This window comes from Anas platyrhynchos, chromosome 4 (genome assembly GCF_047663525.1).
Source record: "Anas platyrhynchos isolate ZD024472 breed Pekin duck chromosome 4, IASCAAS_PekinDuck_T2T, whole genome shotgun sequence".
Lineage (NCBI taxonomy): Eukaryota > Metazoa > Chordata > Aves > Anseriformes > Anatidae > Anas > Anas platyrhynchos.
The window spans coordinates 29,942,004-29,958,047 of record NC_092590.1 but is presented as its reverse complement, the minus strand read 5'-3'; the positions used below and the strand labels follow the sequence as shown (position 1 = coordinate 29,958,047).

The 16,044-nt window shown below is 36.3% G+C and overlaps 1 non-coding gene across 6 annotated transcripts in view; it reads right to left on the bottom strand.

The window, feature by feature from the left end:
• Positions 1–16,044, bottom strand: part of LOC101790593 (SPARC (osteonectin), cwcv and kazal like domains proteoglycan 3) — a 78,886-nt gene that overhangs the window by 20,804 nt on the left and 42,038 nt on the right. For 2 of the 6 annotated variants that reach the window (XR_003496916.3, XR_005265404.2), the window contains exons 2-4: positions 13,387–13,498; positions 3,269–3,357; positions 3,016–3,160 (exon numbers count right to left, since the gene is read on the bottom strand). This is a non-coding gene — a transcript (SPARC (osteonectin), cwcv and kazal like domains proteoglycan 3). Of the gene's footprint in view, positions 1–975; positions 2,105–3,015; positions 3,197–3,268; positions 3,358–13,386; positions 13,499–16,044 lie in introns of those variants that run through there. The other 4 variants (XR_003496919.3, XR_005265407.2, XR_011809033.1 and 1 more) reach the window with 3 other exon arrangements.

The following is a 16,044-nucleotide window of genomic DNA, read 5'->3' as shown; positions in this document are numbered from 1 at the left end:
ACGGAGACAGTTTCCAGTTATAATGAGACAGTAGTTAGTGTAAGAGCAGCCCCAAAGCTAAGTTTGCCAGATGCCTGTGCAGCGTAACTACTGAAACATACTCTGTCTCTAGATCTGGGGTGATGTAGCAGCTGATGCACCACAGGGAGCACCTCCCACACCAGGCTCTATTTATCCACGGCACGGATTTACCCCCTGCAAATCTGGCCTGTCCATTCAATCTCTTGCAGCCAAATTGCATGACAGACCACTGAGAAAACAAGACAGAAAGGTTTCCGTAGCAAAAGGTCCTGTTGTTGTCTGAGGCAAGTGCAGAGCAGACCTGCTGGCATGGTGAATTCAGGCTGTCCATAAAGAGAATGCAGTTTGGGCTCTGTAATGCTCTGGTCTGCTGGTCACCCTGGAACCAATCATCAGGCAAGGGTAAGTTTTGCCCATGAATAGATAGTGGCATCTTCAGATTTTGCACTTTAAGACCTAAAAACAGTCATTTGGTAAGGCATATTTGTGGATAAAACTTGATACAGCATGTCATAGCTGATTTACCTGGCTCCAACTGCTATCCTGATGAAAATGTACTGTATGACATACACAGGTGTGCTGTCCTCTGCAACCACCTTCAGCTTCATCAGAAACATTTTTGGAGCTATACTAAAATTTTGATGAAATTTTTAATTACATTCCTAAAAGTATATTAAGATACCTAAATTGACTTGACAGAACTGAAAACCAGGCCAACTATTTAAAGTGTTAAATAAAATATTCAGAGAGAACACCTTCAAAACTGTAACCTGTTTCTTGTTTCCTACCTTCTGTTTTTAAGTATCCCTCCCATCAATATTTTTTGACTCCTTTTCTACCTTTATGTTTGTAGAACACCTAGCCAGTATTAACAGAAAAGGAGTCTACTCTGGAACAGTACAAAAATTTTAATATCAGTCATATGTAAGATGTTTGCCCTGGGATAAGAACTATGTACAAATTTTAACGCTGGCCCACACAAGCCGTTGAATTGGCTGAGTACAATGCAAGATACTACAGATGTAGGCAAAGAGGCATATACATATACTTGCCTATACACAGTGGCTGTAATATGTTTGAAAATTTTGTATAAAGAGTCTGATTTTGTCTAGAAGAACATCCTGTTACTAGTCATTTTCTTGAATTATCAAGATGATCATCAATGATGATTTTCTAACAATAATCACAGAATCATAGAATCATTAGGGTTGGAAAAGACCACGGTAAAAACATAGTGATTTAGTTATATAAAACTCGGATTTAATGCTGTAAATATTTATTTCTCTGTGTCATAATAGGCAGATAGGTAAGAGCATGTTAGTCTCTCATGCCATAATACAAGCCATGGAAATACTAACAGGCAAAAGAACTTTAAAGAGAGAATTATTAAAACTCATCCATAAATTTCATGTCTTCTATGGGCTTAAGACCTATCCTCTTAGATTTACATAGCTTTCTCTGATCTGCACTGTTTCTAACTGGAAGTGTCTCCAGCTTATTATTCAAAAAGATATTTGTGTGGAGTATAGAATGGGAAGAACAATTAGAAAACAGCTGCTGTTTAGCATTTGCTATAAAACTTCAAGATTCCTAGTAGGTGTTCTTTAGAAAAAGTCAATTAGTAATTTAGAGCAGAACAGAGCTCATCACAATTTCTGTCCTCAGTAGCACCAGGGGAGTTCTCCTTTGATTAGAATACTTGCAGTGGGGGCTTCCTTTGTATCTTTCATAATGGAGTTTACGTTAGAAAGGCACTTATTTAAAACACTACAAAACTCAGAGTGCCAATAGACAGTACTGTGTCTCTCATCTTTATCTCAAATGACACAGATAAAGTCTGTTGTTAAATTAGTCAGTGAGGAGGGAAGATAATCCCTAGCAGAGTGCCTGTTAGGCAGATCAAGGATGAAAGGATGTCTAAACACAGAGCTCACCTATGTAATTAATTATGCTCATGCAGAAGCAAGGAACCACCAGCGCAGTCCCTCAAGCCCAGAGTATTGATCTGTAGGAAACAAACTATATCCCATCTGGCAATCATCCAGGGATGATTCTTAGTGTCTTAGCTGGGCATCCAGGGGACCTGAAAAGCACAGTGAATATATACTGAATATATCCACAGACACTGCAGAGAGCAGTCCCCACTGGTGCCACCAGCACTGAATTCGTTTGGATTGCAAGCACTAGGACAGGTGCAATGGGCTGCCACTTGCTTTCAGATGAGATACGTTTGAAGGCACTTGCCATCCCCTATGTATTCCTCATACTTTATCAGGAGAAATCTAAGAATAAAACTGATTACACACTGTTGCTTGAGCAGCAGAGCAGAGTAATGCAACAACATGAAGGCTGACCTATATGGGCACTTTATTAAGTGAACAATCAAGATTTGTAGGCAAAAGATATTAGGCACACTGTGCTCCAAATTAGAGGCTGATAGAAAACAATACTAATTACAATCAATATATTAATCAAAATATTATAATATATATATTTTGATTTATATATTTATATTTTATATATATTTATATATTTGATTATATAATATATAATCAAAATATTAATCACTTAAGAGGGCTGCTTCCATACGTGTTAAAGACTACAGATTGTTTCATTTGTACTGATACAAGTACAGCCAGAGATGCTCTTCTAATTTCTTTTTGCTTTAAACAAAAAATGTGTTTAAATATGTGCAAAGGTATGATATATTACACCTCCTCCATGATCTAACACAGCGACAGTATGCACTCATGTTCAGAATATTTGTACTATCATACATCACAAGCTATTTCTGATTTTAAGATACTCAAATTCATCACAGTTGATCTCACCAAACTATTCTTGACTACAAGCTGTGATTTAAATCTTCCCACAGTTTCCTTTTGCAGCTTTATCAAGCTGATAAAACAGCAACACAGAATAGGACTGAGAGGCCTAGTGCAAAGCTGAGAGATTGCCCTGAAATTAAGGACACATGTTGTAGAGAAGACTCACCACCACGCTGGTTGCCTGTCCCAGGTGCCAGACACAGCAAGGATGTCTCTGCTGGTGCCCTCAGAAGAGATGGCTGTGCTCAGCACTGTGGGTAATGACCAGGCTCTTCCACAAATGCCTTACATCACCTCAGTGGTCTTTTGCACTGTTAGTTGTAAAGCCATGATATCATATATGGCTCCTAGATGGGATCCAATGAGTCATCTTAAGCTAGTGCCTTTAATTCATCTTAGGAAAGACAACAGAGGCTTACTTTTGGTGCTTATCTTCTTTGAGGTGCTTAATGTCCCACTGAAGCTATTTCAATCTTTTTCACTTTCCTGTTCAACACATCATGTGAAGCTGTAAGAGAAAATCATTAACTGACTTGGTATGCAATTAAATAACAGCTTTAATAAATTAGAGAGTGTTTAATTCCCAGCAGTTGTTACAGTGAATGTGGCATGAATTTTATTTGAGTTGTTGAATTTTTATTATTATAAATATGATATTGAAACAATAATTTGCTGTTGAATTTTGGGAGAGTGCTGGTATAACTATTATATTTGCAAATAAATTTATTTCTTACCACATTTAAAAGATACATTGAATAAGGTGTAGCCTATGGACTTTTAATTTGTTAGCTGTGCATACGTAAGCAGGAATATAACTGAAATGAAATATCTAAATAGCAAAGTTGTTCTTTTATTTATTTACAAGGCACTACTTATTTGTGCCTCGGATTTCATTTGCAAAGATATAATGGGGCAAATATAAATACTGACTGCCAGCTCTTCAGAAGATTGTTTGATATGAATGTATAATGTAAGGATTTAGCAATATCTGTCCATAGGATCTTTAAGGCACAATGAACCTTGGATGTTTTCTTTTGTTTGTAGCCTGAAGCTCCAACATTTTAAATGCTTAATTAGCAGCAATCAGGCATCAGTACAGCTCCAATCTAATTGAGGGGATGGGACAGCTCTCCAGTTTGGCAGCCACTGCCAAAAGCAGGAGAATGTGCTTCTCTAATACTCAGCAATTCATCTTTTTCTTCTATCAGAATTTTCATTGAAAATTGGACAAGTATTATCAGCTGAATAAAGTAACAGTTTGATACTTTGAGGAACTGGGAATTAACTAGCAGTCTTTATAAAATTATGTCATAGAAAACACTTAATATATTGTTCCTAACCATGTAACACTTTGGAAATGCTTCCATGCCACAGCACAAAATTGTTTTGCATGACTTAACTCCTGAAGATTAAAAAGAACCATGTTAACCATACTTCAGAAACAAATGAATATAGACTTTAGGAAAACAAGCTTGCCATGTTTTTTGATCTTCTCAGATTTAGGTTGCTTTCTAGTATCTCAACAATATTTTCCCCAGACAACATAAAATTTTGCTTGTGAAGGAAATAAAAAGTCAAATTAGAAGTATGAATGGAAGGGATTATGTTTTCAGCTGCGTATCTTCTGATGTTTTTATATGCATTGCATTATTTCCATAGTTGAAGAAAGAGAATGCAGTAGCAGGAAACATAGATTTAATGAGAAGTGTCTGCATTGTGAAGAAAATTCACCAGTACTTCATCTTGATGAGGTGTAATTTCTTCATTTGTCATAGCTACTGGACACAAAGGCTAATACTGGTAGAAGAAGCTGAAAAAATGCATCCATTTTCAGGTAGAAATAGTCACCACTGAAGCAAACCAGTGAGTTCTACAACCATAAAAAAACAGCATGAGTCTGAATCCCCTTGGACTGTAAAGTGCTAAAAATTTATCTCCAATAACATAGCATGTTCAAAAAATGCTAGCCACATTATTCCAAAAATGTGTTTTCTTCCTCTGCTAAAATAAATGTTTTGTTGTTGTTGTTATTTATTTTTTTTCTTTCATTGTTCTTCCATTCAGAAACCCCATAATAATTTACCTGTTGGAAAATATTTTAGTAAACTACTGTTGGGGGCTAAGGTAATTGTAGATTTCTTTCAAAACAAAATGTAAAACAGGAGATTTAAAGGGAATTACAAAGCAGGCTTTTAGTAATTTACAAACTTTACATGGCTTTGCCCAGAAAATAAAACTGTCATTTAGATTTTTGTACCAGTCATCAGTTCTAAACACACTAGAAGTGCTTCAAGAGAGTGTCTCCATTTAACTGACCGTTATAAAAATTTATGGCAGCAGTGTCACATGTGAGATTTCCACTGATTAAGAAAGTTTTATGGCAGCATAACTAGAGAAAAATGGAACTGTATAAGCTGTAATCATAAATGTTGTCAGGACTGACAATCTTTTCAAGACTACTGGTTAAGTAAAATACCATTTTTTGTACATACTATTCTATACCAAAGCCCTATGACTCTCACTCAACACCCAACACATACGGTTGTCAACTTGTGGTATTATTGCCCTGGCTAAAATTCTTCTTTCCTTTCTCTGTTCTGATTTTTTTTTTTTTTTCCCACCACAGGAGGTGGTGGTGGTGGATAGATTTGCTTTGAATGATGGAAGAATCTTAGTAAACTTCCCCCACTGGAAAATGAAAAGAAAATAAAAAATCTGAAAAACATTGACTATTCCACCCTGTAATTCTTCCAAGTGCAGTTATGACAGGACTTTGTCTCCCTTTTTGTTTAAAACCAACCACACGAAGTAAAATTTGCCATGAAACAATCCAGAAGTACCTAACGGTGGTCTCAGGTTTAGAAAATATGTTATGTTATATAGTTTTATTTATACCATGAAGTGTTTGGGTTGCAAACAATCAATGCAGAGAAAGTATTTCTGGTAAATATCTCTAGCAAATTGTATAATTCTACTATAAAATATTATTTGTTTCACATCATTTTGTGCTGCGTTCATGATGCATCTCACAGCTGCTTGTACTTCATTATGTCATTTTCAGATTTTGCTGCTGTATATTGATGTGTGATTTGATATTAAGTACTGTAAAATAGGAGGCTGTAAAGTAAATTACATGAATATCAAATAAGAAGTAAGACATTAAAAAACACATTTATTGCCTCATCATGTGCTATGATATCCCAAAGAAGTACACCCAGCCTTGATGCTTGTCCTGCTTACTTTTCAGCATGCCTCTAAGCAAATTTTTATTAACACAAGTTTTTTCAGTAACCAAATGTTAATTACTTCTCAGCCACCTGTGAAACTGCCTTTTTTTCTTAAATGCATCACATTAAAATTACATTAAGGCAGATGTACTAGCTCTTAAAGTTACAATGCCCATGTTGAAGTATGGGCAGGACATAAAGCCCATCATTAAAAAAAAAAAAAAAAGCTTTCAGAAATAAGATCACAATTCACTTTACCCAAGTACAAAATGTAGAAAGATGCTTAACCCAGTTTTTGAGCCTCTCTTTGTCCAACATAAACTAATCCTCTGAAATGAGAAAGCCTTGTAGTAGTACTGTCATTCAGCTTGCTGCATAGACTCAGTAGTCCAAACATATCACCAATTGCCCCAGCACCTTGCTCCAAAGGAATCCCACCTACAAACATGCTCAATTAAGGAGCTTAGATGAGTGAACCAGCACCTATTCCATATTTATGTGGGGTTACACTATCACCTCTTGTCATACAAGGAATGGAACTAGTAGGGCATCCTGGCTTCTGCAACTTTTTGCCTCAAGCACAATACATTCAGGAGAACACAAGGAGCAATGTAGCCTGCTTTATGGCTATCACAACCTGGATAACTTTTCAAATCAATTTGCAAGTTGATTAAAAAAAATAAGTTGTGTACAATAATCAGTTCTTTGAAGGGTTTGAATTCATATGAAAAATATATGAAGAACAAATTGAGAGTGAACATAAGCAAAGAAACTGCTTGCTGAGTGAAAACATTATCTTTGAATTAGCTCAAGATGGCTATGACTTTAATTTCATCTGTGACCTCTTTGTTTAATTTCCATTGCTCTGAAAGTGAGACAATGTAATTTTCTCATAATTTGGTTATTTAAGACCAACGTGTGACTTACTTCAGTGTCCACACAAGAAGGTAAGTAGTAATAAAAACTTGCTTTTAGTACATCTTAGATACAGAAATTACTGGGAGAGTGTTGCAAAGACGAACAATTTTGGAAGAATGATGGCTCCACCAGCAAGATGGCCCAAAAGATTCCCTATTCATACCGGAATGTAGTTAGTCATGATTGCCTTGAACTTACACGGAAATAAGGAGAGCTATGACTTTCTGCAACAAAGCTCCCTCCCACAAAAATTCATAGTCACCTAAGATTTGGCTTAAGCTTTTAGAAATTTATGAAGATGACAACATGCTGTAACAGACCTAGAGGTAAAGAGAGAAATAAAAAGGCCATTTTTATAAAGGTCAATTCTTCACAATAGATATATATATAATTGTATTTTTATGTTAGAATGCTGCATCTAACTTTCTCAGCAAAGTTTTGTAAGATCCCTCAGACTCCTCCTTTCTGTCATGCCCATACTTCAGAATGAAAGATATTTTTTTTTTGATTTTTTTTTTTTTTTTGGAAGCTAAGTGAAAGAAGAGAGAGAAATTGTTTACAGACTAGGTGAAGGAAAAAGAGTGTAAGAAATGCCTACCAAGTATACCCCAAGCTGTAGGCTATTTGTGCTTGAAGGCAACTTAACTATTTTTGTCCTTTCTGGGAGGCTCCATCTCACAAATGCATTCAGAGCATACGACCAAGTAGCCAAAAGGCTAAAATGTGTTTCTGTCTTTTTCTATTTAGAAGCAACAAACACAGCAAGAGCCAACTTTAGAAGCCAAGTACTTATCTAAAACAATGAACAATGTGGTAAACAAAGCAGTCCTTGAAGAGGTGGAGGAGAATTGTCTCCAGATGTTCCAAAGCGCACACAAATGTAACACTGGATTTTTCTCTCCAAGAGCTGTCTCCAATGTTTTGCTGGAGTTTATACAAAGAATAAATAAATACAAGTTTTGTTACACTTGAGCAAGTAAAGTTGTACAAGATGGGAAATTAAGCACATGAAAGAAGTTTTATTCAAGAGCTGAAATTTCTGTTCAGCTTGCCTTTCTTGCATCTTTGTTTCCTTCTTATTCCCCAGCTCAGATATGGTGAAAAGTTGCTCAGATGGGCAGACAAGAATTGCTTAGACACACAGCACAGATTGAAATGGCAAACTGCCACATTCTTCAGCACAGAGGCCAAATACTATAATCCTACCAGGCCTAAATTGAACATTAGGCCAGTTTATAGGATAACAAAAGAGGGGCAAAACCAAAATCTTTTTGTCCACTAAGCTTACGTGTTGCACTAAGAACTAGGAGCTATCTTGCAAAGGACCGAAGGTCTTTGTCCTTTACACAAAGCTCACCCATCTGGAGCCCTCTTGAGAGACACCTCGTGATTCAGTGGTGACTCACAGGCTTGCTCTCCTTGAATTCACCTCTGCTGTGTCTCCATACCAGCTCTCACTTCCTCAACCCCTCTTCAAATAAGCCACAACAGTATAATTTTTATCCTGATGCTATTAAAAGAGCCAACATAGGTAGCCCTGGCCAATCTAGCTGATGTTGTTACCACAGAAGACTATTTTTCTCCAAATCCCTATCTTCAAGGCTAACTTACATGAGGACTAGTAAATGAATCCCAAATGAAAGTCTAAGCCAACGGCTTCATTTCTCCTTTCCAACAGGAGGGGGGCAGCAATGAGTTTCAATAAATCCATAGCTCTGAGGTCAAAATTCATTAGTTTTAGTGATAACTCAAACAGCACTATAACTTAAAGCTCCATTCCTTACCCAGGGCTGCAATAAAAGAGAGAAATTGTCATATTATGAAGGTCTGCAACACCTTTTTCAAATATTTCTCTGCCAAGAATAAAAGACTACTAGAAAAGGTGTAAAAGTGATACGTACATGGGGCTGCAATGTCTGATACAGTGCAGATTGCTGAAACTGATGTTGTTTTCTGGAAGACGGCTTTAAAAAAGCTACAGAAACACTGTGATTGTCTTTGAGTGAGGTGAGTGAACTGAAAGAAATGGTAAGTATTGGTAGACAAGTCTATCTTGGAGATTGTTAGTGCCTACTTAGGCACTATCAAAGATGGCAAATTAAGTTTCTACATTCATTTTCTACAGTAAATGCCATCTCTTATTAGAAAAAAAAAAGCGTCTGATTCTTTATAGAAAACTTTTCATTGGAATAATTCTGTCCAGTATCTTTTTAAAATTTTCTCCCTGTTTATACTACAAGTGACATTCTAATGGAAATAGAATTGGTGTCGTGACAATTACTATGCTTCATCTGTTTGTTCCCCACTTGAAGATGCAGTTATTTCTATACATATCAAATGCATTGTTACCCAGGAACTGGTCCAAAGGTCAGTAATATGCTTTCTATTCATTCTGTGGGCATGAGGTGATAAACACTCTAAGGCTGCAAAGAAAACAAATGTCTCACAAATAGATTTTTTTTTAATGTATTTTACCTAGTAGCAATTTTATGAATGATGAAGAAAAATATTTCTTAAATTATAGGTATGATGAATTATTTTTAAATATTTTGTTAAGAAACCCGACCTGTTCTTGCAAATTAATGAAGTTTCAAATAAAGTATTGTGTTTCAAACCCTAGAATGCTTAGGGCTAGTTAAGGGTCTCCTTGTAAAAATAAGACAGAGAGAAAATAAATATTTGTATAAAATTTATAAATTATAAAATTATAATTAATATATATATACATATATATATAAAGCTTATAAAAATAAAAGAGGCAGAGAAAAAAGTGAAAAAGAAAGAGGGGAATAAAAGATATGCAAGTTGGAAAATAAAATTTAAGCTCACCTTACTGAAAACTTGCTTTAAGACAAATTTGAAAGATGATGTGATGACGTGTTGTAACAACTCAAAAATCAAAATGAATTCTGGCAAGTGGGGCACGAGGCAACTAAGAACAGGTTCACTGGATATAATCTACTGCTAGACAAATTCAGTTGGGAAATACATGCAGTTTCCTATTAGGGAGAATGTTCAAAGTAGTCCTTTGCTGAACAGAGACTCATGATTGCTGATCATATTCAAGATGAAATCAATTGTCTTACTAAAATATATTCCTGTTCCAGCTTTTGGTGTAAATTCTTTGACCTATGGTGGGTGAAAGAAGGGCTGGGAAGGATCTGAAGTGATTCTTTCAGTCTCAGAATTCATAAATTGAGGTCCTTCCATTCCTCTTCCTTCATAGATCTATAAGAAAATAATTGCTTGGATTGACATTAGTACAGTCATAATGTTTGCAGCTTTGAATAAAAACAATGATTAAACTCTGATTTGAGGCCTCAGGTCTTCTGCTAGTCACTCTTTTCACTTAAAAGTTTATTTTCCCCCTCATTGCCTCCTTGAGTACTCCTACTCTACTCTATCAGCAATACACAATGGCTAGAGGCTGCAGGCTGAGAAATAGATCATTCTCTACAAAAATCCTGCCCAGTAGTCACTGCTAAGACACACAGTATCAGACTGAGAGTTTTGGTCAGGAAGAACAGATCCTCCAATGAAACTAAGGGAGATATGGGGAATATTCTTTGTAGGCAGATGGAGGAACTGTTGAATATATATTACCTGGGAGAACCTCTTACATTGTAGACATCTCAGGTAATGACAAATTTATGTCTTTGTTGATGGCATATATTTTAAAGCTAGTTTGAATGCTGGCCTAAAGTCTTCAGTCTGAGTGTGACGCAGCCTGTAACACTGAAAAGTTGGGTTAAAGGATCAGATGCACCTTCATGGTCATGATTTCTGTGAAACACTTGTCTTCACTTGATCTGCTATCTCCTTTTCTCCAATATTTTGCTCCTTCTTTATTTAAGCATCTAAAAATTTCAACCTATCTGTGAACCCTAGCGCTGAATAGAACTCTGCTAGGGAGTCTTTAAATCCACAGAAGCTAAATGGAAATAAGCACACATTTCATTCCACATTCTTGTAGGCTATTACTTTCCAGAGACAACTAACCCACACTGTAGCTTAGAAACAGCTACTTTTAACAAACCTGAGCCCAGGACTGTCACCTTTCTTTACAGCGAGTAGCAAAACCATGAGTTAACACAGTTCACAGTCCATAAATTACAGAAATGATCTATGAGACCTCACTGATAATGAGCACAGCATTCCTTGTAACGGGTTCTCAAACTGTAACTGCTTTGCAACCATCTTGTGTCCCTCCAACATAAATCACATTATAATACAATTGCCCGTGCAGCAGTATTGACTCTTTTCTCAATCTTGAAGGGATAAAAAGAAGAAAAAATAATAATTCTATTCTTTTACAGAACTTTTTAAACCAAAGCAGACTTAGTTGCAGCATTCTTGGCAACCCTTGCACTATATGAGCTGAAAATAATCCTGCAGTTATTGATTTCCCTACGAAGAGATAGCACTACAATACCAACACAGTTCTGCTGAGTATTGGAGCCTGCTTGTTCTGTGTATTGTTTATGGATAGCTGCCATTTATTTACTGAATGATTAGCCAAATAAGTGAAGCTGTTCTAGGTCCTCCAGCCTTTCAAACCAAAAGCGGTGGTTCTGTTCTTGTGGATCTTCTCTCTGTATAGTCTTGGACTGCAACAATACAAACCCTTTCTATGTGATATTATGTAGTGAGAATTATTTTTTTCTTTACACGGGAATCAGAGTATATCCATACCATGCCTGTACATACTCATTAAGTCAAAGAAGTCCTCAAAAAGGCAAATGCTGCATCTGTTGTCAACTGCATGATTCCCTTAACTTGTCTCTTTTCATTACTTTGCTGAGGATGAAAAATAACTCCGAATGGCAAGATGGATGAGGTGATACAGTGCTTGTGGATGCTTATGTTCCAGAAATTGAAGCTGACATTTTATTCTCCACTATGCTAACCATAAAACATTATTGTTTATCCTAACTGCAGTCCAATGTCAGGCAGCAACACCTTTGGCTGCTGGGTAACAACCTTGAACATTTATGCAGAGGTAGGGAAAAAAAAAGTGATGGTGTTTGGGAACTAATTTGACAGCCTAAAATCAAGCAGCATTCTGGGAAAGGAGCAGATAGTCAAAGTGACACCTTTGATGTGGTCAGCTCGTGCACATCAGTGTCTCAGTCTAAAGTCAGTCATTTCAGTTCTATCTGAATCTGTTCTGATAAATAAATAATAAATCAATAGTCAATGTATGAGTCAATAATTAACTAGTATCCAAACACCTCATTAGTTCCTCCTCTCTTGCATTATGAGAAACAGTGAGATATTTTTTCCCCTTTTCCATAAACGCCGTAATTTTGTAGACTCAAATACCCTTCTTTATTTTTTATTTTTTTTCCCCCACGCTGATAAGCCTTGTGCAATTTATCTTCTGCATATAGAGAATCTATCCCAAACACTGACAATTCTCTGCTTGGTGATAACATTAAGTTTGGGAAATCTAGATTTGAGTCTTTTATAAGAGAAAGCCAGTAGTGGAATGCCATAACTTTTGTTTCTTAAATGAATATATCAATAATTTGTTTCTGAATTAAATGATATATATGTGCATGTTCCTTACAAATTCATTCCAAGCCAAACCAGGTCTCACCCACATTTAAGTGTTAGTCATCACTTAGGCATGAGCTGTGGCACGCAGCATTTTAACACCTTCAGATTTGGGTTATGGAGCAGACAGGCAGCAGAGAGCTGGTGTTAGACAGCAGAAGACTGGGCAACTGGAGATTTCAATACAGGCTAAATCTGTCTTTTCTAATGATGTGTGCTGTCCTTGGCTAATGGGTCACTCTTTGCCTAAACAGATAGGATCTCAGCAGTTCTATCTCCATAAAAAAAAAAAAAAAAAAAAAAAAAGACAAAAGGAATAAAGATTAAAAAAAAGCATGTCTAAAGGTGGCAAAATGACACTATTCAGCACATACTCTACTTGCAAAATCACATCCAGGCAAATTAAGTGGGACACGACTTGGAATTATCCATATTGTACAACTGCAGGCAGACGAGTAGTGGCTGAAAGAGATTATCATTAACTTATTTGTACTTATTAATTCCTCAAAATTCAAAACTCACTCGGATTTTGTCCATACAAAGGAAAACAAAAGAAAAGTGGTATGCAGTGTTTACATATTCCTGCAGAGAACTTGAAGAGTAACAGATATGGGCACTGAAAAGATGTGCTTCTCTCTGAGCTCCAGCATCACAGCAAACATACAAACACCGACATTGTGAATGTATGTGTGGTCAGCTTAGCTTTAAAACTCCACTTCTGCTGCACCAAAGAGAATCATAGGAAAGCTGATGCTGGAGCTCTGGAGGGCATCTAGTCCAATCTCTGAACACAAAATGAGGAACTCAGCAGATAATCAGTTTGCTCAGGATCTTACCAGGCCACATTTTGAAAATCCTTTAAGAAGGAGATTCCAGTTTCTTGGGCAAGCTGTTCCAGTGTTTCACTCTCTCATACCTCCCAGCACTTCTGTGAAATGATGTTCATACCTACAATTCAGAAATAAATTTATATGAAAAATAGTTAGGCATTTCATTTGTGCCTACAAGTATTTTGATCTCAGCCACAACATGGCCACAACATTATAAATTATACATAAAGCAGTTACAGTAACGCAGTAAGAATAGGAAGCCAGTTATGAAGAAACATTTTTGTCACATACTTTAATTCTGCATCATATCTTAAGGATCAGATTTCTAACAGAAGAGGATGCTTACTCTCTGCCATTCCTTTTTGATCTGTTGCCTAAAGCACTGCATACGCAGTAGTAGAATAATCCTATAGGCTCCACATATATAACTGCTTTCCTGATATGTTTCTGAAATACACTAATAGAGTCTGTTTAGAGAAGCTGGAATTTGCTATAAAGGCTTTTGAGTCTCTGCTTGACAATTAATATTCTGAAGACTATCACCATTATGAATAGAATAAAATGCATGCTTATTCCTAGATGCAAGGGTTTGTGCCTAAACTGTCCTTTTTGCATGGCAGCTCCTAATTGCAGAAAGCAGGACACCAAATTGACTGGCATTATTTAGACACTGTGCCGTTCTCTGAGATGAAGATACTAGAATTGGTCCTTATGTCTTTGTTTAGTTTTACTCTATTTCCAAAATTGACTATAAAACTCCTTCTAGCATTTTAGTTTTCATTAACTGGTTTTTGAACATTTGCACGTTGTCTGTTCCAGTATAACAGCAAATTGTTATAATGGCAGGGTTACAAATACTGGGGAATAAAAATAACCCTTGCTATCAGGACCAAATATTTGTGTATTATTTATAACATAACAAGGCTAAACAGCCTTATTACAGGTTTGCAAATACATCACGTACCCCATATTCAGAAAAATCACTTGCTCCAAAGACCTTATTTATTAAGTCTAGAACATTAAATCAAGAACTAAAATTTAAGACCAAATTTAGCAGAGTTTGCTTTTTAAAAGCTCAATTCAATACCCATTACCATTCCAAAACAGTATTTTTTTTCCTCTTCATATTTATTGACATGTTTTTTTTTTTTTTTACCCTATCTTACCATTGCAGACCTGTAATTATTGTCTCATAATTACCATATATTTCTTGAGCCCTAATCTTGAACTACAATCCCATTACGTCAGACTTTCTAGTAATATTCAACAGATGGTCACACAGGTACTCATTGCTGACTAATTTTGGTCCACAGAGTTGACATAGCACCAATTTAATTCTGATGACAAGACTTCACAGGACTGAACGAGAAGTCCATCCCATACTGCCAAATCCATTATTTTCAAAGCTCTTTATAATGCCCTTAGATGCTGTAATGAAGATGTGGATCTGGACTGGGGAGTCTGAGTTTCTCATAAGTCCAGAGACTTTTTCCTGATGTTAACCAATAGCAAGTTACAACAACCCTTTATCCTCCATATCTATTTTCACATGGTGGCTCAGCCCCACAGTTGTCCTTACTCACGTCTGTTTTGAGATACGAGGACAGATAATTACATACTGCTCAAATCACCTTTCTCCTCTGAATCTTAGTATGAAGGATGATCCAGCTTGGAGACCAGATCAAAGTTGGGAGCTCACTTGTTATGTACTTATTCATATTTATTATGAAAATAAATGTGCTCACAGGCATTTCCCAAATTTCAATGAATGCCCATCATGATTTCCCAAAGTGGCCTTCACTTCATGACACAAACTCTTTTGGCTGGAGGGCTCCCTCTTTCTGTCAGTATCTCTCACTTTCAGCCTTGCTTGGAGCACTGACACCGATACACTCATACTATCACATATTAAACAAATTTATGATTGAATGGAATTAGTGTTTAGGAGCAAAGAAAGTAAAAGCAATAAAACAAAATTTAAAAACAATACAATGCAATACTCTGGATTGAGTATCTTTGGCATGTAGGTATTATCTGTACAGTTAACCTTTTACAATGTAACAGAATTGAGAACAGATGAAGTCTGTGGGTTTTCCAAGCATGCTTTTGGAAATTCGCATTGTTGCTTCAGAGACATAACTTTGGTCATCTCCTTGGAAGTTCGTACAATATCCCATGATCATTAGAGGCTGTGATTTACTTTAGTGGTGGAGAAAAGCTAATGATTTCACATTGCACTATGGTACAGGGAACCTTCAGGAACTGGTGTAATAACCAAGATAAGGGGTTTGTTATTTCTGTTACTTACATTTCTATTAATACTTACATCAGTGCTTAAATGGGTATTTATTTGATACTGAATATCTTTCACTGAAACGAACAGGAAAAAGAGGTGCTTTAGTTGAAAGGAGGACGGACTAATTTGAAAATGTTGGGCCTTTAGTCATTATTGTGGAGGGATATGAACTGCATTCATTAAAACGGGGTGCTGATATTACATTTTAATACATAAATTTGGAAGTGGGTTGGCCCTGAGAGCTGCAGCAGGTCTGAGGAGGGTTTTTACATATAAAGAAAAGAACTGACAATAAAAGGAGTGACAATATTACTTAATACAGCATACAGCATGAGATCTTTCTTTAGAAAACTAAAGACAAAAGCTTT